The 27,215-nt window shown below is 39.8% G+C and overlaps 1 protein-coding gene across 2 annotated transcripts in view; it reads left to right on the plus strand.

Annotated features, from left to right (window-relative positions):
• The first annotated feature begins 469 nt into the window (after positions 1-469).
• The window catches only part of COL8A1 (collagen type VIII alpha 1 chain), a 92,475-nt gene continuing 65,729 nt past the window's right edge, over positions 470-27,215 (plus strand). For both annotated transcript variants that reach the window (XM_074852055.1, XM_074852062.1), the window contains exons 1-2: positions 470-562; positions 16,456-16,586. The gene's annotated coding sequence lies outside the window, so the exon portion shown is untranslated. The remainder of the gene's footprint in view (positions 563-16,455; positions 16,587-27,215) is intronic.

Consider the following 27,215-nt stretch of genomic DNA (forward strand, 5'->3'; position numbering starts at 1 on the left):
GGAGCTGAAATCTAGTAGACATTTGGAATATAAAGGAAGTTCAATCCCTGAGTAAACAGACAACTTCAAGGATCAAGGGGCTGCTTCTTCATAGCTATCCCTTCTTAGGCTGGAGTTTCCCTTTCTTTCTGATAACTACTTTGCATTATTATCTCACTGCTGTAAAAATCCCTCCCAAAGACAAAGTGAGACCTAGTAGCACTATAACTGGAATAGTTCAGAGATTCGGATTCAGAGAAACAATTACAGTAGAAAAATCTTAAGTTAACTAAATATTTAAAGAAAAACAACATCAAATAAATCCAACACTACTTCTCCAGTAAATGCCATCCAGCTTGCTTTTTCTCCCCCTCTCTGTCCCCAAAGAGCAGAAACCTACTCTACAATGCCTTCTGAAGGCTGTTTGCCTGCTATCCTCACTGCCCACCTACCGTAGGGAGCAGCTCCTCCCACCTGCACATAAAAGCCAAGTGCATGCTACCAGCAGCAGATCAGAGCACTTTCTCAGTCCTCCTCTGTTTTGAGCCAGTGATCTTCTCTCCTTGGATCTTGTATACTCAAGGTAAGATTACTGCTACTTCAGGTTTCTGTTCTAACCAGCTATTGTGAGGAAGTCTTAATGTGAACTCTAGCACTGCCTTGCTGGGTGGTGCTGGCTATTTTTTTTTCCCCCTCTTTTTTTTTTTTTTTTCAGATGTAGTGTCATCTGACATTTAAGTTAGTAACAGTCTGTTGTTTTAGCAATGAAATAAAAACAGATCTTGCTGGGAAACACTGTGTGGCTGGGAAAAGGTCTTCTCTCACTTTCTGATTGATTTTGAAGAGATTAGTATACCCAGACCAATTCTAATAATTTATTATCCCTCTTAGCAGTCTCCCTCTCAATCCAATCAAAGTTATCAAAAAACCTACACTCTAAAGCTTCCTTAAATTCTGTTTCAGAAAAAAAAATGCTTAGTGCTGTTTTAAGGAAGGAATTGTTTTTCATTACTATTATTATTTACTAGCCAGATTGAGCCAATCTAGGGACTGAAGTGCATCTTCACAGGTTTCACTGCCTTTAAAAAAAAGTGTGATGGAACTTAAGCCCTCACAGAAGCACAGTAATAAGCTTGATGGAATTCACTATCTGGTACCAAATATGCTTAAAGTACACATTTCACAAGCAAAATTCTGTTCCTTGGAACAACAGACCTTGTGTCTCTATGAAATTTCTAGATCAGTTTGAATTATATTTTATCTACAGTTTACCTACACAGGCTTTTCTAATGCTAGAGGAAGGAATAGTTAAGTGCCTCAGAGACAGCTACTGAACAGTCAAAACATTAAAAAGTGGTTTCAAAACTCTATTTGCACTCCCCTCTATTCATCTGTCCATCTGCACAGAGATGAATCTATTAGTGACTAGTACCAGTTTCTCATGTTGTGTGAGTCAGTGCATTTTTAACACACAGTCACCTGTTTAAAGAAATTCCATCATAGAAATCCTAATCCTAGAATGCCTCCTGCCAGTGCTCAGACAAGAGGGAAGGCATGAACTACCAAAAGCAAGCAGTGAATGCTGTCTGTAAATTGTTTGTACTCTATGTAATACATTCTGCAGTTAAAAAGTGGTATTTTCTTCTTGATAGCCAAACAATTATCTTTCTAGATTGACTCTTTTTTGTTCTGTCCCCAAATAGTCTTTTCTAAAAAAGAATTATGTCCATGTATAGCTGTACTCACATTAGCTGCAACATTTTAAGCTATAGCACTGTATAACAACAGAACTCTGCTCAAAGTGCCCTTTTCTGCATACTGTATCTAAGACTTCTGTATTTTACATGTTATCTATTGTAACTAATGGGGTAAAACACTGCCTTCAGCTATTTGCCTGGAAGATTACGTAAGTATCTTTAAAAAAAAAAGCCCAAACAAAAACCCCAAAAGCAAACAAATGGAACTATTCAAAAAACAAAGTACAGTGCTTTCTATAGCAGGTTTACAGTAAAACTATTTTTGCATCCAGGTAATCCATGAAATTGCCCATAGAAGACAGGAATAGAGCCCAGTAGTTTTCTTCATAACTGGCATTCTATCTCTGAGCTACAAAATTTTATTCCTTAGTTAACATCTGATTTTTACAGCAAACCTCCTTTCCCTCTCCAAAAACACCCCTGTTGTGAAACACAGATACGTGATTTTAACTGTAATGGATACAGAATTTAGGTCTACAATCTGGCACTGAAGCCTCATTGTTCACACAGGATTTTACTCTATCAGATAAATCAAAATTTCTAACAGAGCAATTTTCAAGGAAAAAAAAATTTTAAAAATGCATTTGCCACAGGAAATGTGTATATAGCAAAATACCTTTTATTAAAGCCTGCTGTGAAATGTAATGTTTTGGCATTTGAAAAATGAATTGCAGGACATATTAAGAAAACTATTCAAAGGAATGCGTCTAATTTAGATCAGAATCTCCTCTGAGCAATTTCTTTCTTAGGCTGAGTCGGTAATTCAGCTTAGCATCACTTTGCAGCAGGGGATGAAGGGAAACTGCACCCAGCAGGTCTCCAAGAGAACTTGGATGCCTAGGAATGCATTTATTAACTTCTATGCTGATCTGAAGCTCCTTTTTATAAGATCAAAGCATATTCATATTAAGATTAAAATACTGTCATTTTAAAATAGTGCTACAACCACAATAAAGTGAATCGGTGGGAGAACAAGGAATTCAGATTTTTTCAGTAATGACTATAACATTTTAAAACAACAAAATAAAGGTAAAGAGACTATATTAATTTTTCAGCCACAGATGAATTAAGTGTTAAGCAGGCAGGCACAGCCATTTCTCCTGGCGGTCACGCTTAGGGTTTTTTAGGTGTTCATTTAGGGCACTAATGACCACTTAAGCCACTAGTATAACTCCCACAGTTGTCAAAAGTATTAGACCAGATACCTAGAAACACAGGATAGACATATTACTGTCTGCTTCTCTATGCATAGCCCTGCCACTACCCAGTGCTTCTGAGACATTCTGATCTTCATTAATTTATTTTCACCCACCTCTCTGTGAGGCAGAGGTATGTTTTCCTCTGGCCATGCTGATACTAAATATATGGACTGTTTTCCTTATGGTCACAGTGAAAATTCATGGTAAGAGTCAGATTTAGCTCTTCTGGGTTCCAGTTCATCACTTTAATTCCATGCTTCATTCTGTATTCAGCCTTATAAAGTCCACCCCTCTGCAGCTGATCCATCTTTGCATGACTTTTTAGGGCTGAACAGCAGGGAGAATTCCAGTGACAGATCTTGAGAGGTCATTTACTCCCAACACTTTTAAACTTCCTGTGAAACCCTTTACAAACACCTTAACAGGATTTGCAAATCATTCTTGGAGGGGGTAAATAAATAGCCAAATGACCACCTCTTACCCTCTGTGGTTAAAGGAGACCAACCCACTCTTGGCAGGATGAGCAAGCAGAGATCCACTGCCATGGACCAGAAATGATGGGCAATATCTGACTATGAGCTCAAAGAAAAGCACATGGTACTTAAGCAAAATTATTCACGTGGATCTTGTATGGCACATAGAATATATTCTTCCTTTCTTTTCTACATTCACAATCGTGTGCCACCTCTATAAACATATAGGATATAATTTCATACCCACTGAAACAACCAACCAGCCAACCTCAAACTAACAGCTTTGCCCTATCCCTTTAATTTTTAACCCTAGAGCTAATTTACAGTACAGTACTAATTATTTACAGTACAGGCTCCTAATTGCTCCTGTGGCCTTGCAAATACTTCATAAAAAAAAAAAAAAACAAACAACCACCTAACATTCTGATGCTTCATTTCTAGAGTAATTGCCCTAGCAATGAAAGCCTTGTCTCTTATTCTTTTAAATTGAAAATTACCACTACACATGCATTGCTCATAGATAAAATAGTGAATGTGTGCGAGGTAACTGGAGGACTAACAGGAGTGATAAGGACTTGAAAAAGAACCATTAATAGTCATGTCACTACCTGCCCTCGAAGGTAGGACAATTTTCATATGTCCGTGAGCACATCTACAAGGCAGAATTTCCTGCCCACTAATTCTATGTCTTGCTATACATCTCAGGGGAGGAAAGATTAAGTTTTATCCCTGAAGCTTAAATACATCCCTATGTTTCCCCTTACTTTTTTTTGGCCTTCCAAGGCCAAAACCTGTGGGTTTGTTCCATCTACAGGAAGATAATTTTTAATTTTCACTACTGTCATATTTCTAAAAGAGCAATGGTTCAATGGAATTATTGTAGTGAGGAACAAGAAAAGACAGAACCATTAAAGGTGGCTTGTTCTGTCTGATTAAGAACAAGAAATATCTGTATTTAACTGTGCAGAAGTTTCTTACTTTTGCCACTTACACTTTCTAGAGTTTTCTTTAAGTGGTGTTGCCTTTTTGTGGCTTTCCCTCCAGAAAGTGAGATCTATTCTTTGTGCTAACAGAATTCTCCTTCAGCAAAAGTTGTGAAGCTCTGTGTGTTTAAAAAGATAATAATGAGTCCTGCTTCTGAAGCCTTTTGTGGGTCTTGTGCAATAACTGTGCCTATTCTCTGTACACATCAGTAAACAATTGTGCTTGGTCTCCCTGTACTCCTGAAATGTTGGATGTGTTTCTGTAATTGTCTTGATGTGTAATGAATTTAATGTCTCATAATTGCACTGCAGGGGATTAATACCACTATGCAGTCTAGGGACATCTTTTGATGATTAAAACTTCATGCGAGTCCATATTTTATAGCAAAAGCAAGATGAATGTAAGTCGGTTGCTTTTTGAATGGCAGGTGAAACTGTTGAGGGGGTGACATGTAATGGACCCTTTTTAGAAGGGAATGAAAATCAGTGCCCTCTCTTGGTTAGAAAAAAAAATATAAAGCAGCCCTCTGAGAGTGTTTATCAGTTCCCTCTGCTGGCTACAAAGCCCACAGCCAGATGAGCAGCTGTGTTTGCGGAGGCGAAGGTCTTAAGTTCTATTCCCAGTGCTGTGTGCATGCGGAAAACTGATGACTGTGGTGTCTGTGCATGTATGTGGACATCATTCTTTATAGGGTCTCATCAGCAACTACACTGAGTTCAACATGAGGGCACTCAAAAATAATATGGAGTTCCTGGGAGGTAAGAAACTTTCCACTTAGGATTTGAGAGGCATGCTAGCAGCTATGCCATTCATAATACTATGCAGCTAGAGCATCCTTCTGTTATGCATCATGTGCACACCTTGCTTTTTCCACGTCTTCAAGAAAAGCGTGTGTGTGAGTGTGTGTGTGTTCATTGCGTTCAGTTTAGAGACATCTGGCCAGTTATCACAAAAACACTCTTGGCAATCCCAAATCGTAACACTTCAGAACGTCAGCTTCTGAGAACTCCACATTTGCAAAAAAGAAATAAATGGTACCAACAAGAACACTCCAACCTAAAAAAACAACCACAAACCAAAACAGAAAAAGAACCTAACCAGTTCTTTTCCATTCTTGTAGGGAAAGGCCTATATAATCTGGTTATGCAACTGCAGAGACAGGTCATACAATTTATGCAGTCACTCTGAAATAAAGCCGAGATGAAAAAAATATACTGCAAACTTAAGAAAGAGCTATTTTAAATAAATATCCATAGCACTAAAAATCACGGGCTCCTGGGTCAGGTATGCCAGCTCACTTCAGCTCCTAGGAATCTATTGCAGCAACACATAGGATACACATAACCTATCCTATTAAAGGGAGAATGAGTCAAAACTAACAGCGTGACATACTAGATATCAAAGGTATATTAAAAGCCAGATTTTTGAAACATCTGCAGCATATGTTTCCTGCTAACTAAAAAAGCAACCACTCTTTCCAGACCAACATACTGCTGCATTCTTCTCTCTGAAAGGAAAGTAAGAAGTGGACAGTAGCACACTGTAGACTTGCGTAGGGAACTTCAAGCAAAGCATTTGACCGTTTTTGCAATTGAAAATTCAAGAGATCAAAACACGTTTCTAACAAAACCCAGTGTTATGATGTGAAGCAACAACACATATATATAATACACTACAGTCCCTGAAATGGAGATGGTTATGTTGCTTCTCATTTACTCGACATAATTTTCAAAGGGACAGAATGGAAGATGGCACAGCCCCAGGGACACCCAAACCAAATACAATCGACTTACCACTGAAGAAATCTAGCAGTCAGGTCTGCTTATGCCAGCACACAACTTACCTCTGTTCCGCCCTTCCAATCTTCCCACGATGTGTGGAGCTCCAGTGAATGCGGAGTATCAGAACAAGGGTCTTTTATGTGGCTCAGAGACCAGAATTTCTCTTTGAGCTTGCCTTTAAAAAAAATAGAAAAAGGAAAAGAAAGTGTTCATCTATTTCCCAGTATTTCTTTGTAAATGCATTAGGTGATCTTAGTCCAACTCTCAGTTGATAGACATTAATATAAAATGCACAACTGGGACCCTTGTTGGCAAAACTCAGCAAAAAGTCAAGAGGTAGTTACTTTAGGTCAAAGTTGAGCAATAAAAGCAGACTTGTGAGGAAAGTTTATGTTGCCAGCATTGATGTATGTCACCTGCACTATAGATAAAAACCAAATAAGCGAAGAGTAGTTAAGCAAGTACATCCCACAAGCACTAGCATTCACGCAAAATGGATTTTAGAAAATGAAGGAAAAAAGACTACACTCAGTACTTATTTCCTATCAGTCAGTGGCTTGAATTGAATTTACCATAGTAGCACATCACATTGTTCGCTGCAGAAAAATGCAAAGCTTAGGCCTTTAGGAGTAAGTCTCTTGTGCTTTACTGGTTCCAAAAATGTCAGTGCTTGTCAAAGTGTTTTTGAAATAAAACCAAAACCATGTTAATAAAGTGAACTTTCCAAGACAATGTTGGCCAAAACTGATTCTTAGATTTCTTTTCAGTAATAAACTGCCTCTGTGGTTGCTGAGTTGATAGGGAGAAGGATTTAAAGGGACAAAGCCAAGTTCTGCTTAACTCAAAGAGGGTAAAACAAGAGCTCTCAGACAGAGCACAAGCCCTCCAATGAATGGAAAGACTTTTGCTGAGGGTGGGCAGAGCTTAGCAAAATCCAGCTGTGCTTTCAGAAACGGCTGTAATCATTATTGGGCTCCACTTGAATGTATTCCAAGACTGAAATACTTGTTGTGGGTACAATTTGTGACATGCTGCTGTAGATTACTGGACCAGACTCGGTACTTTAATGCAGAATTCACAGGGTGAATGTCAGTTCACAAGAACTACTCCGCCTATTTATTAAGTAGTAATTCCCTACGTGAGTTAACAAGGCAACAACTAGAAGGATTCTGTCCTATCTGATCCCAGACTTCTGGCTGAATAGCTCCAGAAATATCCTCCAGTGAAGGATGAAGGTGTTCGTGATGAACTGAGTTCCTACTGTGCACACAAGTTGTGTGCAAGTCCGGGCAGTGAGATCTCCAAACTGTTTTGCTGCATGTGCATGTAGGTGCAGACACAGCAGCAGTTTCTGTCTTCCACGGAAGAAAGTGGTGCAGTAGTTGAATGTTCTGTGCCTGTTACAGGAATTCCTGCTCTCCTCCAGTTCCAGCCAGCAGTTCAGGAGCTGGATGTGCTGCCATCGCAGCACATTGCAAGGCTGTTTTCTTAGTTCTTATGCTTAGGAACTCCTATGGACTATTATTATCTTTTGGAGATCTGGGCATAACTTATTACGTCAGGAAACATGGAAAACATTTTAGGATTGTTCCTAAACTTGCATTACTAGCCTCAGCTAAAAACATTGTTCATACTATCCTGGAAATAAAGAAAACTGTGTGTTTAACATCCCAGCCTTTAATCAAGTATCGGATCCATTTGCAGCAGTAAGTTTTTTTTATTTTTGTACTGCTATAAAATCATCAGATGGCTTTTAAGTTATAGTTTAAAACAAAATCCGCTCATCACCTGTCTTTGGTAATGTCACCTTCATTGCATTTCATTTTTAGATCGCTCTTAAGCAACTAGTTACAAATACTCAGTATCTGAAGTCCAAGCTACTGATTAATTTTGGCGTGTGATTCTTATGGTGTATCTGTTCCAGAGTCAGGGCAGGAGAGCTCTTAGATTCAAACTTCAAGCACAAAAACTGCCTTTCACCGAGTTCAGAATCCACTTGCAATGAATATTTTATATTATTCTTTTGAAACACCCTGTTTTCAACATCACATCTGTCACTCGTATGCTGAATGCTCGCAAGAACTCAATACAAAAGGACTATGAAACGCAAGCATAACAAATTCAATTTGTGACGGCTCAGAGACGCTTTCTCAGCTACACGTGCTTTCAACTTTCTACTGTTTATCTCATGAAAACAAGTATTTCAAAAATAAGCAAACAGAAACCTATTATATTTTCAATGCTCCATTCATCAAACGTATTTTGAGAGCTGGAATTTTAGCTTGATGGACACTCACAACACACAGCCTTATCCTTGAAAATAATGACCGCATCCATGAGACCGAGGGCTCCTCCCTCAGCTCCCGCCAAAGCTGACAATAACTGGAGAGGTAACTCGGTGCTTTCTGGGGGGCACTCGGCACCACAGGCCACAGCACAGGCCGCAGCGACCCTTCCTTCTCGGCTTCTCCCCCTCCGCCACCAAAGATCATGAGGAGAAATATTTTTGCTGGCTCAACTGCTTATAAGTCTTTGAGACTTCAGGAAAACAGGGAATGTTGTACCTGCCCAAATGCTGTTGAGATGGCAGGGGTTTGTGTCAGCGGGTTCCATTTAGCGACAATTTAGTTGTAACAATGTTGTATTCTGCTTTTAAAAAAAACAATCCCCCAAACAACAAAACCACTTTAACAGAAGCAGCCGTTAAGCACCTGCGTCCAGCATCGAATTAAATCGCTGAAGAGGCCGCACTCACCCCCTCAGCCGCGGGGCACCCTCAGGGCTCCGGCCACGCCCGGCGGCCATTACTGGCACCAGCCCGCCTCAGCCCGCCGCCGGCCGGGCCGCGCCGCCGCCGCCGCCACAGCCCCGAAGGCCACTGGGCAGCCGCGGTCAAGGGCCGCTCGTCAGTCAGGCCGGGCACCTCGCGGCGGTGTGGCACCTCCCGGCGGTGCGGGGCACCTCGCGGCGGTGCGGGGCACCTCCCGCCTCGCGTTGTGGGCTCTTCGGTTCCGGCCTGCTCTCACGTTAACGCCATTTCCGCACACAGGCAGGCAGAGAATTGATTTAAAGCCTGCGCCTCCCGTTCCCAAAGGAGAGGCAAGGGTTGAGGAGAGCAGAAACTCCCCACAGCCCAGTCAGCTGAGGAGCATTTATGGAAACACAATGCGTTTGAGGTTTCTTGGGTTTCAGAGATACAGCCTGGGGGCTTCGCTTCTGCGTGCCAGCCCTCGGTGCCCCTTTGAGAAGGATCTGGGTAGCATTAGCTCGCACAGATGCGCACAGTGCTGGAAGGCCAAAAATGAGGGGGGCAGAGGGGGGGCTCCACTCTCAGCTGGAAAGAAAATGTCGCATCCTGTGAGGGGAGGCTGCTTGGAAAGAGAAGGAAGGCTGCCCCAGCACGCACCACAGGAGGTTCAGGACCTTTCAGATTTCTCCATCTGGAGGCAAAATCGAGGCCACTGTAAGTTTGGGAAAAAAAAAAAAAGGAAACTAAAAAATGTCCATTCTGAAGTTAAGGTTCTTTGGTCTTAAAACCAAAAAAACCCACCTGCAAAAAATACTACTGTATATGTGTATCTAGGATAAGGAGAGTAGCCAGTCTTGTAAAGTTGAAATTCTAAAATCCCAAACCTCCCCCCCACCAAAGTACCAAACGCTTTGAAAAGAAAGGGAAAGAAAATGATAAAACTACTGTACTTAACAGGCAGGGAGTTCAGAAGGCAAACAGCAGGCTAGAACAGCTTTATCATTTCTTTCCAATGTATTCTCCCCGCCCCGCTTTGTTTAGCACAAAGGTTTTTCAGGGTGAGTCTTTTTGATCTATTTGTTACATCCTCTAGCATGGTGGAGCCCTGACTCATGATCAAGGCTTTAGGACAAACAAAGAGCAGCAGCTCCTGAACCTGAAGGCTTGTAAATTGTACATAGAGTGAAGCTGACTCCTGGAGTCCTGCTCCAGTGCCTTTAACACACTCTTGCTTACACAGATGATTGGTATGTCTGGAAAGATATACTACAAACACTTCACCTCCCTCCTCTGGCTGCAGAAGCATCCAAGAACATCACATACAGTAGATTAATGAATTTATCCTTACAAGCACCCTGGCAACATCACTCTCATTTTAGAGGAAATTGAGGCACAGAGAAAGTTGCTGGTGTAGCATTTCAAGAGACTGCTCCTGGCCAGATTCTCAAGTGTCTTCCCGTCACGATGGGGGCTAGTTGGAGAGCTCAGTTCCCATCCGGGCACCTCAATGAGAACCAGATTTTCATGAGAGCTCAGCACCCAGTAGCTCTCGCAATGACACTCACAGCCAAATTTTCTGAAAAGTTCCTTTGATCATCTGGCTGCTGCCTCAGTGGAAGCAGAGAGCTTTTGAAAAATCTGATCCTGTTTGTGGGTGCTGAGCACTTTTCAAAATTCTTGCTTAAGTGACCTGGCCAAGGATGCAGACTAAAATCTGAGCAGAACCCACTTTGCCTAATCCCTAGGCCAGTGATTTAACCACAGGCGTATCCTTCCATCTTCAGCAAAGAAAGAATAGACACTAGTTGGGGCAGGAATCAAAATGCCAAATAACTGCCAGTACCCACGCCTGCCAAGAAAAATGCCCGGATACTTGTGGGCAAACCAGACAGCCACATTTTGGTACTTTCCTGAGAAAGGATTATTTCTAGTAGCAGTGCCAGAGTCTGGCAACCTGGATTATGCTCTTTCCAGATGTACCTATTTCTTTCTGGGCTAAAACTCTTGTGAACATGCCCTCACACAGGCACACCCTCCCCACTCTTGAAAAAGCAGCAGCTATCCAAACACTGTACTGTCTCCATTATCCTTAGAGAGCCAGGCACGCTTGGGCAAGACAACACTATTTTGTGTAATGATTAAGAAGCAGTGGTCGCGTCAGTGAAGATTCTTGTTTTCATTGAATATTTCATTCATTTCTGAACATAAGCAACCACTTAGCTGCAGTTGTGCTCAATGCAGAGGAGGAAACACATGCTATTCTTGGCTGAGCTTAACCTCTGTGGGAAGCAGCAGCCTCCTTACAGCAGCCTCTGTAGGCTGCATGATTTAGCTACGTTAGAGATTGTCCTGAACCTCAAGCAAGGACCTGCCTCCGGATTCTGAGTACCCCAAAGTGTGAATGCATGCAAAACCCTCAAAACCGGGCCTGGATCCCTTATTTTATGCTCTGATTGTGTGAGGTCCATTTGCAAATGACAGTTTCCAAAACCAGGAGCTCAAGGTTAGCGTAAAAACTCCTCTCCAAGCTGACTATATCCATTCAGCTGCCACTCGAGATGCTGCTCTCTTTGTCACTCAGCATCAACTTGTTGGACTGTCTATCACAGGACTCTGTCGTGGAGTCCAGCTTTCATTAAGTGCTTTCTGTCTCATCTCTGTCCCCAGCTTTCAGACCACCTCCCAAGTCAGTATCTGACCAGTCCAGTAATAGGAAGATAAGGCACCCAGTCACTAGTGTGTTTTCAGGGAGCACAGATATCACATGATAACTATTGAATGAAAATGTTTACAGAAAAATAGTTTTGTAAAACAGCTCAGACCCAAGTTGTTGCTGAGGGTTGAGCTCAAGCTATACAAGCCAAAAAACACAGCTGTATCTTTTCTAGCTACAGCTAGAAACATCTAAGTGTACTGGAAAAACCTTTGGCTGGGCAGGGAGAGGAAAGATACTCTCCTAACAGGATTACACCTAGAAGCAAGCGTGAACATTTGTTTTCTGCTCTGTTGAGTCTATACCTGTAACAACACAATGAAAGTGATGGCTGTGGTTTGTGCTTTAATTGTTGAATGGCAGTGCTTTCACTCAGCTCTGACATTTGCTGCAGTAATTATTCTAATAACTCTAGTAAGAAGCTGGACTTCAGAGCAATACCCTAGTCAAATATTACAGCCTCAGCTTTACAAACAGAAAAACTGAGGCAGAAAGGGATGAGCTCTGTTTATGCAGACAGTTAATTGCACATGCTTTAGTGTACCTTGTGACCTAAAAAGTTATAGGGAATGTCACTGGAGGACCTTGGATTATGATTAGTAATTTTGTGGGCCTTTGTGTTTTTGTCAGCAAATTTGTAACTACAACTTTTCACTTTTTCCATCTTGCAGATTTTTATTTATTTTTAATTCTCTTGTCCTGTCCTTGGAAGAAGCCAAGACATTTCTGTGGAAAAGCTGGGGTCTTCTGAGGGCTGAGGTCAAGAAGTCTATCTTAGGCGTCATCACCTCTGAACTCAAAAACTAGCAACAGTTCAAAAAAAGGCCTTAATTTGGAGAGTAGCAAGGTGATCAGGACAGAGCCTGCTGGTGAAGGACTGGGAGATGTGATGCTGGGGTGAGGGTGTCAGAAGGAGCCCATGGAAGAGGCTGACAGGTTTGACAGTCCAGCCAGATGTGCCTTTGAAGCAGAGCAAACGGGCGTTCCAGCACTGGCAGGAAAGGGTGTCGACATTAACAAAGGTCGATGTGCAGAAGTTTGACCCTTCTGTGCAATTTGCTTACTCTGGAGGCCTTCTACTGTGGGGCTGTTGCATTTTCCTTCTAGGCCTAGATACCCTAGCACTAACTTTTCCACCTGGTCTTAAGTGTAGTTTAGGGTTTGTGTCTTTGGTATTAAGGAGGTAGCACAGTCACCTGAAGGTGGGATGCTCAGCTCCCAGATAATCAATCTCATGAGATGCTGGGAAGGTTATGTTGCTCTCTAATGCACTCCAAAAAATGAGGGATGTTTCCTTTTACAACTAATGCTTGTATTTCCACCAAAGAGCTGTAGTTCTCAATTGACATATTCTGAGAAAAAGTTTTGCTTAGAAATTCCTGCTTATTTCTTTGGGAAGTAATTGGAATCGTTTATTAAGTATAATCAGTTGAAAGTGGAAAAAAATTCCACTTTTAGGAGAGGACAGTCAGATTTCCCAGATCATTCTTCTCTTTGTGCCCATGAAAATGATCACTTGAAATCACTGCCTGCTGACATAGGTCTTCTAAGAACTTGTGTCCCATTCTTAACCCAGACAAGCGTTAGAGAAAACTGTACTTCTGGAAACTACACAATTTAGCCTCCCTAAACAGAGAGGTTTTCCAGCCTTTACAGATTTACCCATGACAAAGCAAAACACCCTCCAAGCCTGACTGAATTTACACAGCTAAATAAATCACTTTTTAAGTGTTTAAATGTCACTGTGAGAATGAAAAGATGAAATGTGCTGTATATCATCTCTACAAAACCAGAAGTAGTTATATTATAAATAAACAGAGTTTGCTTGGTATTAGGGACATAGGAAATTCCATTCAAGAACAGACAAATGGCACATCTTGTCTGGTATCCTGCATCTGGCACAGGCCTATAACAGATGCTTAAAATACTTGGCTCTCTTGGTCCCACAGTCTCCCCTGTTCCACCTACCACCAATGTTATAAATCACACAGTTTTCCTAACCTCTGGTGAGAGTCTCTTTCCTGCTCACTTGTATAATGTGGGAGGTGGAAGCACAGGCTGGGGAAATACATATTTTCCCTGTGTGATACTTATTACAGTGGCTGGTACCCAGTGTGGCTGAGCTGTGGTTCTGACTGTTTCAGAACATACATGGTATTACTGCCTGTATTGCCTGTGTAGCAAAACGAAGAAGCACATAGGCGAGGACTATGCTTGGCTCCAGAGAAAGGGGGAAGCAAACCCCTTCTCACCCTCATTTGCACGTAGCCAGCAAGTGTACCTACCACTACCCTATTCTGAATCAGCTGCCCTCTGTCTATCAAGGCACTGCCACCTAATTACTCCCCATGACTCAATGACATATTTATCCTGGTGTGGCTTTCTTAGTAACTTTCATAGTTTCATGCATGATGACTGAAAATTAAATGAGTTATTGTCTATCAAGCAGAGTTCACTTTTGCCCTTATTCCAGAGGTTATCAAAACAAGGTTCATCTACCCAGCAGGTCCCATAATGCAGGTCCCCCTCTTGAGTTGCCTGGTGCTTCTAGCCGTTGTCACTAGTGTGATATGCCTGCACCTGACAAAACTGACTGTGGCGCTCTCCCTTACTAGAAATGTACTTCTCACAGACCATGTCCCTTTGTTTTCTGCAATCTCATTCATAACCAACATTAAATTCAATGGCACAATTGGTTAAGGGCCTCCAAAACAGACAAATAAAAAATCCAAACATTTCCATTTGAAAAGCTGAAGTTTAAAACACCTGGTATTAATTACATTACACCTTTTTGTGTTCCCCTGTGAAATATAACAGGATTTTTAAAAGGCTAAAGAGAACTTAACAACTATAGGTAACTACCACATAAGGTCCTTTCACATGTCATCTTACGGAAACAACAGAAAGAGAGAGGCAGCTATACAAATTATAACACCTCATGTCTAAGCTATATTGGTAAAAAAATGAATTTGAAGGGGGGAAAAAAAATGACGTGTCCTTCATTTTAAGCATATCATCTCTACAGTTGCAGAACACTGCTCTTTGGGAGTGACCTCATAAATCTTTACATATCACTAAGGGAAAGCTGAATCCTGATGATGTGCCTAGGCTGTTGGATATAGTTTCAGAGGTCAGCTTTCTCCATGCGGAAAGACTTTCTGATTTTGGTTCCATCCAACTGAGGATAACATTCAGTGTCAAAGGTCCAAATCTAGAGTGGACCTTTGTTCTAGCTACCCAGAATTTGTATCTGCTAAGAACAAGACTTTGCGGTAACAATCTGCTTGAAAGAATGGACACATTAAAGCAGAAGTTTGCATCCTTTAACATATTCCTAATCGACCATACATTCAGGGATGGCCAGGCTTAATATCAGCAGGAGCTCTGTGGCTTTCTGCACTTCTCTCCTGTTGTACAAGAGAAATGACTTTCAGAATATCCATCTTATTTCAGTAGGAACAGAAGTAGATGTTTTTCAACACAGACAAATGAGTCAGTCACTTGTTCCAAATAAATGGAAATGGTGTTCCAAGTTTCCTGGACAGCTTTAAAAACTACATAGAGCGATTCAGCTGCTTAATATGTTGTGTTCTACACCTCACATTTAAGAGGACACAAAAATCACACGCTCTTTACTCCAGATACAAGTTCTTTTACCCACAGCAGCCCAAAGCCATCTCATTTTGTCTCTGTCCTTGACATACATGCTATTCCTCTTGCTTGTGCCATTCCCAAGAACAAAAGTAGCACTCTTCCGAGTAAAGAGCAGCAGCTGAGGTTCCCAGACTGCCAAGGAGAACCTAAAGAAGCCTGAACTGTCTTAATATCTGTGATTGCATTTGACCATTTGTATAACAAGGATGTTAATAATTTGCTTTCTGAAGAGGAATGTTGTAAACCTTAATATATCAGTGACAAAAAAAAGGCATGAGTTACAACTTTAACTATACAGTAAAATAGAACATCTATGTGGATAAATAATTATAAGGAGATACATAAAACTATAAAAATAATTTCTTTACTGCAAACCTTGCCTTAACAAGAAACATACCTCCTTCCTCCCTCAAGAAAGCTGAATACACTGACTCATGTCTTTGTTTAAGTGTCATGGTAAATTTGTTCTTTTATAACGTGTAGTAGTTTAGCTTTGAACTTTTGATTTTTGGAAAAGGCAGAGCGGAAAAATGTTTTCATGGGAGAGGAGTGCACATTCCAGAGCTGTCGACTGTTACTCGTTTATTGGGGGGGGGAAGCTACTTAGATTTTAGGCTTTGGTTGATGCAATTTGTTGTTGTCTGGTATTTTGTGATAAACCAGAGTTTACACTGTATAGTGAAATATTTCCATTTTCTCTCTCATTTTTCCAGCTTTTGCTTGTTCAAAACTCTGAACAAGCTGGAAACGGACTGCTGTTGAGGAGAGAAAAATTAGCTTTGTGTGAATAGAAATAGTGATCCTTTGTAATATACAAAGTAGTCCAAACAGAAAATAACTCACAGTTTACTGTGAATTACAGAGCTACACACAAGCATAATGAGGGAATGCAGACAATATTACTCATAAAAATAAAACAAATCAAAATGTGAGCCCTTCATGGTGTCTTCGTAACCCAAGCAACAGTTTTAAACACAATTTTCCTGTGCCGTTTCATGTTTATTTATTGTATTAACATTTGATTACGTCAAAAAAATATTAAAATAGGAAAATAAAATAAACTTTATGTAGCTTATTTATTCGAGTAAAGTAAAAAATATTTCTCTGCTGTACTGCATATTTTGAAGAGTATTAACATACATGCTTTCTTCCCTTCTCTTTTCTAGAAAGAGAAGAAAATGCTGATTGTCAGAATCCTTCAAATTTGATACTCAGCACTGTTACGATCTCTTCATTACTGGATGTTGAGTCTGGATATCAGAACTGGTACAGTGAAGTACTCTCCTACTAAGCCAAGGTAATTTTCTTCCTAACAATTCAATTGTTTAAAGCATTACAAAAGATGCCCTCCCACCCCCATTCCCTGCCAGTAAAAACATTTCTGGGCAGAACATTATACTGTGCAATATAGCATCAGTTGATGTGAAAGACACGAGAGCTGATGCTTTTGCTAATAGGCAGGGAGGTTCAGGCCCCATTTATTAATATAAATTTAGCGAGAGTGTGTTATTTAAGATGACCACACTGAATTGGGTTTGGAAAGAACTGCAAGTGTCAGCTCCTTTCCCTTGACAGGGAATAGTGACATGATAGATGCAACATCCTGGATTCATGGCCTGTTAAAAGACTACTGCACAACCATTATGGATATGTCAGAGACTGCATTCTGTGCTGCACTGGCATTGAGAGCTAGAGTCATTGAGGGCAGAGAGCATAATTAATGAAAAACTCTAACGCTGAAACAATGCAATTAACAAGTCTTTCAAAGTTTCATTTCCTGGGGAAAATTATTGCCATTGAAAAGGATCTATCCTGTCAAAAATCTTAACTGACAAAGGCTAGAAAACTACATGAAAATACCAGCCCCAAGCCAGAGATGAGGAGAGAACTTCTCCATTCACAAAGACAGAAGATGTCAGGGTATTATTCTGAGAGAAGGAGGCTTTGCCGAGGACATCAACTGCTTTTCAGACACACATGCAGATAACTTTCTACTTAGTGGGATGGGCATCCATACAGTAGGTTATTTCATCAGTATTATTCACTCAGCATGAAAACCCTACCAGTCCCTAGTTAATGGTGTCGTGTTTTCCCTCAAGAACAGAACTGCACACAGTGCAGGCTGATGTACTCACAGTATGTTCTCGGCACGTGCAATTTAGGATGCAGACAGGAAGGCAGTCAGTTGCGGAATTGTACGCCAAAAAAAAGCAGGTGTCTCTGAGGCTGGCCACCGGCCCATGAGGATGCAGAGATGCAATTAACTTCAGAACCAAAGTACATAGAAAACATTTTCCGAGAGTTTTCTATCCTCACATGGCTTTAATGTATCCCCTCCTTTCCTGGTATATCAGTAATCAAGATACAGCCAGTTTGCTGTCCATTGCCCTAATACAATTGCACATCTTTCACAGTATGTTAAGATGAACTTAAAGAAACTGCAGTTCTACTTTGTAGCTTCCTTTTCTCCCCAGTTCAGAAAAAAAAAAAGCTTCTAGAAATACACAGTAATACAGCTGAATCAGAAAAACCACCGTTAGTGTAAAGAATTAATTGTTTTAGATAGGATTTAAGTGGGTTATCATATAGTCACCATTGCAGACAAGAGGAAAAGGAAAAAAAATACACAGAGATAGGTGCTCAGGAAGATAAGCTAGAGGATAGATATATTCTTATTAGCATATCTAACAAAGCTGCCCCAGGCTCCACATTTACTTTCAAAGTAATGGAATTCTGTTACAAGACAGTAACCAACGTGGCACATAATTCTTTGAGGTCATTTAAAGCCTGTCTGTTAAACAAACATTACTCTGATTTTTTTTTTTCCAAGGATTCATAATATTTCCTGTATTCTTTCAACAATTTTTATCCTATCTGTCTCCTCAACTATAATTTTGAACCACTGAGAAATTGTTTGCCTAAAACCAGAACTCTGTTTTCAATACCTTTCTGTTATTAATATTCCTTAAGTTACATTTCAGCTTCCAATCAAGGTTTGCTGCAAGTTTCTCTTTTGATGCAAGTTCACTGTACAGTACCTTGGATCTCAGCTAGAATGCACAGTGTGTCATGTGAACAGCAAAAAACAATACAGCTCAACTTTCCCAAAGTAGGTTGAATCAGGAGTTTCAAGGATAATCAAAACCATATTTTTACTAGCAAGCAGAGCCAATAAGTCATTGAAGCTATATAAATATATTCATACCCACATTGCACTTCATTATAAAAAGAATCTCACACCCAGGAACACAAAAATTCTTGCTGTGGAATACTGAATAATTGTGGAACAAATAAATGGAAGAATACACTGATGTTTGCATGAGAAGTGCATTGTAAAAGGGATCCCAGTAAAACAAGCTGAATCTTCAGACTTTTATAAACTTTTTATGACTTTCTTAGCAGACATTAGAAAACTTGAAGGACTTTGTACAGAGCAGTATTATTTACAGAAGTATATCTTGTTTCTATTCTTTAAGTGAAATTTATGTATGATTTCATATACAAATACATGCAAGCATGCAAATCCATACATGTTTTTAGCAAAGTCTGTTGCTAAATATTTTGGACCAATTTATAGTCTTTGGCAATGCCAATAGGTAGGTCCCAGTCAATCTGGTATTTTATGTCAGCAAGTTATTCTACGTGTGAGAATACATCTGTGTAAATGCAATAGTATATTTATTATAGATGTTATTTATGTGCATGTGTCTTTACAGGACTTGTGTCTAGACCCAGTCTGGATTTAGACTGCTGTCACTGACAGCAGAATGTAAATCTTTAGTTTGAAGAGAGGAAGCATACATTTTTTTTCCTTTTTTTTTTTGTTAAATATTGGCTTTCTTTTCACTGCTAACTACAAAGGCGGATTTATCAATGTAAGTGGAAGTTATCTGAACAACAGCCAACATAGAACACAGAGTCAGTAGCAATGATTCATGGCATTTTTTACAGTTTGATGTGCTTTTTAATGCTCAGAGCCCATATAGGCAACAAAATTTCCCACATACTGTGAAATAGAAATATTGCTCACCCCTTTGTAGAATATAAAGCTGAGAAACAGAATTGAAGTGATTTAATCACAACTAAGCACTTTCCTCATCTCAGAAAGGCAGCACTGCACAGTTCAGCCAAATTGTGGCTACCTGAAAAAAGGAAGAATTTGATCACCTGTGCCTGAAATCACATATTTTTAAGTTGTTCTAACCACAGTGTAGGCAAAACTAAACTGAATGATTTCACCATGCTGAGTTATTTCCCACGTTCCTTTGTTACTCCAGTAATGTCAAAAAATGCAGGAACTGGGAAATCATATGATGCATAGGAAAGAGAGTATTGTGGTTTCTAAGAAAAATATTTATTACCAAGCAAGCTATTTTGATTTATTAAATGATAGCTTCCCATCATAGTGTTTTTTTGATATGGTGCTTGAAGCCACAATGGTTGTATAAAGCCAGGACCTTATTTGTTTAAAGGCATCCACTAGTGGTTTTTTTAATAGAAATATCAGTTCACAACAATGCCAGATTCACAGAAATCCATCCAGGAATAAACTCTTAAAAAATCATTTTTTTCCTAGAGTGTCCATTAAGCCAGTGCAGGCACTGTGTCTCAGTGCTAGTCTTCTAACATTAGATTTATAGGATGTTATAATTAACAACAGGTGATGGGCAGCACTACATGCACAGCAAGCAAATTGAAAAGACTGGCAACTCAAGAGCCACTTGTGAATCATCAAAACTTTTCCCTGGATAAACTCAGTAGTAATCCTGGTAGGTTTTCTGACAATTGTGTTTTTGGGGGTTTTTTACAGTTGGTGGTGGTAGGTTTTTTTAAATTCCACCACTACAACTCCCTTTCTCCTTTTTCATGTCAAAGATTAGGGACCATCTGTCTGTTTTTTTTTTTCACTTCTATGTTTACTAATCTATAAAATGAGACAAATCATGCTTCCCTACTCTCAGGGGACCTTTCTTGGAGGATCACAGACAAGTCCACACACATTTTTAAATGATGCAGATTTTTTTAATAAACACTTGTGTCTCCATTATTCCAGCTCTCTCAGAATCACGTTCTATACAAATAACACAAAGGAAAAGGTTCAGAATGTTTACAGCCCCCACATCAATTTTAAGAAAAGCAGTTCTTCAGCTTAGGGCTGAAAAGGAGGGAGGACGACACTGAAAAACATGAATCAGCAAAACAAAAATACATCCCAAATTAGTTTTCATTTGTATAGTTCAACAAATACCATTCTTTTACATTTTTTTCTTCTGTTGTGAGAATATAAGTGAGGCAAGGTATGTTGGGAAAGGCCACGGTTTTGTTTAACCAAGTAAAGAAGGACTTGTATCCCAAATCTACCAATAGATTTAAATTTATGAATTGTTTCCAAGGTATTAATGATGTGATCATGATATTAATGAGTTACATGTCATAACATAATGACTATAGAAGAGGGGTACTTTTGGGGGTATTTGGATAATTGGTTACATAACCTCACTGACATTAGGAAATACTTTAAATGCATTAACTGGTAGAAAGATGTAAATAGGAATGTTAAAAAAAATAAATCAGTATTTGTACTATAGAAAGTACTGGAGATTTTTTTTATGGATACGTTCCACACTGTTGCCAATAGAGTTCCCTAAATTCCTCTACAAATATCTCTGATACATGAAATCACTTTCTACTAAAGCCCTTTTAGGGTGTTTCTTACCTCCTTTTATCCTCCCCACCCCAAAATACACTTGAATCAGTAACCTTAAAGTTCTTAGCATTACTGTATTAGCAAGCAATGACTATTATTCTATCTTTATGTTACCAAGCTGCCAGCAGGAACACATGTTGCTAAAAGTTTGAGTTCTTTACAATGTAGTGAGCTAACATTCTCCGAGAACTCTTTTCATACTGACTGTGGAAAAACATGTTCATTTTTTTTCGCAGGCTTGTGAGACCACTGTAGGCATTGACTGGATATTAGTACCTGAGAGAACCTAGGCTGAGATCACACTATAATCACCTAAGCTGAAGAACTGCTTTTCTTAAAATTGATGTGGGGGCTGTAAACATTTTGATGTTTGCATATACTAACACATATATGTGCACTTCCATAATGGAAAGTGATCAGTTTTAATGCCTGTCCTTTGCTTGTGATTGTAGAATTGGACTATTTGTCTCAAATCCACCAGTGAACATTAAGTGGTTCACATAAAGTTAAGCACAACCCAAACCACTACTAACGTTTCAGATAACATTGTGTTAACTTCATTGTGAATTGGAGTCTCAACAGATTCTGTTAAACTGCTTTACTGCATAGCGCTGACTATAAAGTAAGATGGTGGCAATGGTGACTTGATCCTGCTTGTTGCAGAGTTTACACTTCATTAAAATTTACATAACAGTGCTTATCTATAGCTGAGACACAAAGTTGCCCAGGGGAACACTTGTTACTCTGGGTAATTAATCAGAGGTGATGGGAAATTTTTCTTAGTGTTCTTGATAATCTCCAGGGCATCATCCAACTGTGAAATTTTGGCCTCACTGAAGTGGAAAGCAAGTTTCATCAGTAACTAGAATAGGCCAAGACATTTCTCACAAAGCACTTAACGACCTGGTGTCATCTGGCAAAGTTTCTCTGTGCAGTCTTTTTTCAGAGCTGGAGGAACAGTTCATTTCTATTAAATATTTCATATGCATATGTTGTTTTGGTAATCATAGGCACATTTTAAGGAAGGTTCTACACATTCTTTAGGGTAAATAAATTTTTAAAGGGCTTCAATCTATGCTCAAAGTCTCTCAGCTCAGTGAACTTGAAATCACATCCTCAAAATTTGTGGTTTTGCATGGGCAGGGAGAAAATACATAAGACTGTCAAAATGCTTGGGGATTCAAGCACATAGCTTGAAACAGCCTGAAGACTTCTGCTTTGTAGGGTGAGGTTAGCCTCAAAGGGAATTGCTTTATTTAAAAAAACCCCAACACTCCATCAGATGCCCAAATTTAGACATGTGTTACTCAAAAAACCCCCACCTTCATCCAATAACATTTATTTTTATGGTGGCTAGGCATAGATTTTAAAACCTGTATATGTAGAGACCAAACGGAGGTGTGTTTTTCTTAAAAGTGCTTCAGGATAGTTAAACTTTCACTGCACAAAAGTAGTAAAAATTTTTTTAAGACTGAAAAATATTTCCAATTCAAAAGAAGAATCCTCCCCAATCCAAAGAACTATTTAAATATCCAAGCACAAAATAGAGCCAGGTTTCTTAGAAAAAGTTCCATGATTTAGACAAATGTTAAACCGAGTTGAAACTGACTCAGCAATTTTATTTCCTCTATTCAGCTCTTTCAGGTGTGGCCTCATTAATACTGAGCCTAAAAGATTAAATAGCATTTATTTCACATTTTTATCAACTATTCATTAGCTTAGCCATCCTTGTCCTAGAAATAAGATTTTTCCCAGCTACATCTATCAAAAACAACATTATTTTAAGAGATATAAAATACACAAAATAATTGAATCATGAAAAGTTATGGCATATGGGACAGAAGTTTACAGGCTAAATTAAAGTTTGACTGATTTTTCATTTAAATGTTGCTACCACTTACAAAACTGCTGAACACAGATACTGATGGACAGGTTTACCCAAGCTCACAAAGAGAGCTGCAAGCTTCCTGTTCCTTTTTTTGATTGACCCCTGGCTCACAGTAAATTTGCCTTGATTAAGAACATACTGTGTTATTGCTGAATGCTCTTGTTTTGAGTGCATCGTACTAGTTTCACTGTAGCAGGAGCTAACTGAATGCTTATTTTCTCAAATTACTTAATAGCATCATGAATTCTAGCACAGACATTTCAAAAGGTTTGTTTCTCATTGTGATGACTAACTCAAGTTCTCCGTAATAGATTCACAAAGGGATTAGCACTTTTATGAGTTTAGCAAAAGTAACTGGCTGTCAGCATTAATTGCAGCCTTGAAAGTCTATTATAAACAAGTCATTGTAGTAGTACCTCTGATCTGAAAGAGAACCCTTCTTTACAGGTAGATATCTAGATGGTTGTGGTTTCTTAATACTGTTTCTTCTAAATGAAAGTTAATGCTGTATTTTTCTTTTAGACTGAGCTATCTTACTTATTGAGTAATTTATAAAACAAGTAATTTCTGGGGTCAAGTTACTGCATCTTTGATTTGTCAAACTGAGTCTTTTATTTATGCAAGTGTCCACATGTGCATGTACACATGCTCATATATAAAAGAAAAGTTTATTTTGGGGGAAAGGTGCAATAAGCCCTTTCAAGTAAAATCAGAATACAAGCTGTGCTATATTTGGGCTACAGAAATAAGGGTTAGGAAAGATGAAGGCTCTTTGTACAAATAAACTATCTTAAAACTTGTAGGTGAATGGCACAACAGAAAGCCCATTAAATTTACAATTCCACAAAAACATCCTCTATGTTTCTGTTCCCTTATTAAATGAATACTATCAAGTCTGCTAAAGACATATAGGTGGTATATGCGTGCCTTTAACAAACTCTGCTCACACTAACTCACATCCATAGAGATAAAGACACCTGCTGTCATTGTATCAGGAAGAATCTGTGGTAGCGAGGGAATGAAGGAATTTACAACATCAAGGCTTTTCAAAGATTATTATCCAAACTTTACAGGTTTACTTGCAAAGAATTAGTAATACCAGACCAGCAGAAACTTAGGACTGCCCCCAAAACTCTGCAGACATACACTGCAGAAACCAGCTGTAACTATTCATACTTGCTGAGCTTAGCTCCACACCTAGCACGTCACAATTCTGGAAAGTAGGACAGGTTACAGGAAAGGTCAGAAATTGCTGAGCCTCAGGACTGAAGGATTAAAAGTAAAAATTAGTAATATTATTTCTCTTAAAAGAAATCATTCCCAACTTACAATATTTTGGAAGTTAGTAAGAAAAAGACCAGCTAGAGACATCTAAATTATTCATAGACTTAGACAAGTTAAAGATGGAAAATAATTAGATCATCCAGCCCATTTTCCTGCCAATGCAGTATTGTTCCCTACAGTACATTTTCTAGTGCTTAGTTTTTGAAGTCCCTTGAGAAGGGAGATTCCAGCGTTTCCTTTGGACACATCCAGGCACACTCTGTCAGGGAGGTTTTTCCTCCCTCTGTTTAGCCAAGCATTTCCTGTCTCTTCTTATTTCCTCTTCCACTCAAGAATTGTTCCTCCCCCTTGGTGCCAGGGCCCTTCAGGAACCCATAGGGGACACTCTGCTGTCAGGAACAGATACTCCCAGAACAGGATATTCCACAGTATGGAAATCTATAGCAGACAATTTTAGGAGATCATTCTAGTAGCCTCCTTTTGTTTACTGCTCTTTGTGTGCCAGATGGGAAGAATGCAGCTGAAAGGTGCTTAGCCACCTTTGAACATTTTTAATATGATAATTCTTCAGCATGAACTTCAGGGAGAGTATCTGTTAAAATCAAAGCTCGACTGCCTCAGATCAGAAGGACTGCTGAAAGAACATCCTGCAGTGAACAATAAGTTCACCATATACCCCGTCAGTAGTGATTTGTCCCTTTACATAAGTGGACATAAGAAAGAGGCCTGAAGAAAGAGCAGAAAAATATGGAGATGTTCTTGACCCAGTGGTGACTGAATACAAAATTAATCATCTGTGATGTATGAATGTCCTCAGCACAGTATCACCTATAGGTAACAGTATTCACAGGCAATGATTACAGTCATGCTACAGATGCAGTAGCCTGCACCAACTCATTACAAGCAGTTCTGTTATTGACGGAGTAGCTGTGGGACAAGATTTATTACCATTCAGCAGGCTGTGTGTAAACTCAGCATCATGAAATCCTTCTGGGTGTTTGTAAACAGATCCCTCTGCAGTCCCTGCAGAAGCTGTGGTTCATAAGGAACCACAGGCCAAATATGGCCTGAGTGTTTGTAGACATCTAAAGAGTCAGGTCAAGACAGGAATTTAAGCGTGGCTTGCTAAGTGGCAGTGTTAACCTTGTCAGATTGAGTTATACAAACTCCTAACATAAGCAGTCAAGTCTGCTACCTCGATGAAAACTTCATACTATAGGTCACAGTAAATATCATTCTTGAACTAGATGTTTAGCTTTGCCTTGAAGGGGCCTAGCCAGAGCAGTTCAGAATATTTTCTTAGAAGAACAACTAATGTTAAATATCTTTTTGTTCTTCAAATTTGAGCAGGTGGACTTCTTAGTCGTTGGTCTTGCAAAACAGTTTGCAGCAGGGAAGGATTAAGTTTCCATTACCTAAGTCAAAAGACTGGCCAAATACAAAACAGAAAAGTTGAAAGAATTTGGTTGTAATTCTGTCTGTCTCTTTGAAGGGATAGAAATATTCTTGGATGTGTCCTTTGTTTTGACACGTTTATACCAAATACAAATCGAAGGGCAAAGTTGGAAAATTATTTCCTCCAAACTGCCTCAGCCCCAATTTGTTCTAGTCTGTCTCTGATAGAATCCCTTTGACAGCAAAGGAACTTTCTCTTTTAATGTAATTGTTCTTCAAGGTGTTTAAAGCATCCAGAAGAGAAAAGGAAATAGTTCTACAGCTAATTTGTGTATGTCTGGAAAGTATCTATAACTTGTAACATATACAAGGCAATGTAATTTTAATAAATCTTTTGCTTCTTCTTTAAAAAAAAAGTATAGCAAGAAGAGGTGCATCAGTACCTCATTTCAATTAAAATTCAGAGAGCTAAATCAGTGTCTTCCTTTTCCTTTATATTTTATTTAATATTTCATATTTTATTTAATATTTCTTATTTTTATTGTTGGGTGCTGCTTAACTCAGCAGCATTAATTTGATGAATGAAAGCTAATAAGCAAGAGAAAAGACAAGCAAACCTAGAGTGAAAAAATGTGCTAAAGATTAGCTCTATGTATACTTCAATTAAATAACTTTTAAAACCTTCAAAACTGAGAAGAGCAGAACAAAAGTCCTGTGAAATGCAAGATGTTTTTCCTGAACCAATCATTAATTGATAGCCAGTTTGTATTTTTAAAGATATGTGAGTCTTAAAAAAAGGGCCTTTTAAATTGTGACACAAGTAGAAAAATATATCATAGAATGGGTTGGAAGTGACCTTAAAGCCTACCTAGTCCCAAACCCCTGACACGGGCAGGGACACCTTCCACTAGCCCAGGTTGCCCAAAGCTCCGTCCAACCTGGCCTTGAACCCTTCCAGGGAGGGGGCAGCCACAGCTTCTCTGGGCAACCTGTGCCAGGGCCTCACCACCCTCACAGGGAACAATTTCTTCCTTCTATTTAATCTAAATCTCCCCTCTGTCAGTTTAAAACCATTACCCCTCATCCTATCCGTACACCCCCTGATCAAGAGTCCCTCCCCCCTTTCCTGTAGCCCCTTTCAGTCCTGGGAGGCCGCTCTAAGGTCTCCCCAGAGCCTTCCCTTCTCCAGCTGAACCCCCCAACTCTCTCAGCCTGTCCTCACAGGGGGGTGCTCCAGCCCCCCGAGCATCTTCGTGGCCTCCTCCGGCCCCGCTCAAGCAGGTCCGTGTCCTTCTGATGTTGGTGCCCCCAGAGCTGGACCCAGCACTGCAGGGGGGGTCTCACAAGAGCGGAGCAGAGGGGGACAATCCCCCCCTCGCCCTGCTGCCCACACTGCTCTGGGTGCAGCCCAGCACACGGTTGGCTTTCTGGGCTGTGAGCACACATTGCTGGCTCATGGTCAGTTTTCCATCCACTAATACCCCCAAGTCCTTCTCCTCAGGGCTGCTCTCAATCCACTCCTTGCCCAGCCTGTGTTTGTGCTTGGGATACACTTGTTGCCTTTAAGAGAGGGAAAAATCATTCAGAACATTTGGCAGTGCCAAACAGGAGCATTCACAAATTAGCAACACAGTAATCCCTGGGCACAGCCG

Source organism: Strix uralensis, chromosome 2 (assembly GCF_047716275.1).
Source record: "Strix uralensis isolate ZFMK-TIS-50842 chromosome 2, bStrUra1, whole genome shotgun sequence".
NCBI classification, from domain to species: Eukaryota; Metazoa; Chordata; class Aves; order Strigiformes; family Strigidae; genus Strix; species Strix uralensis.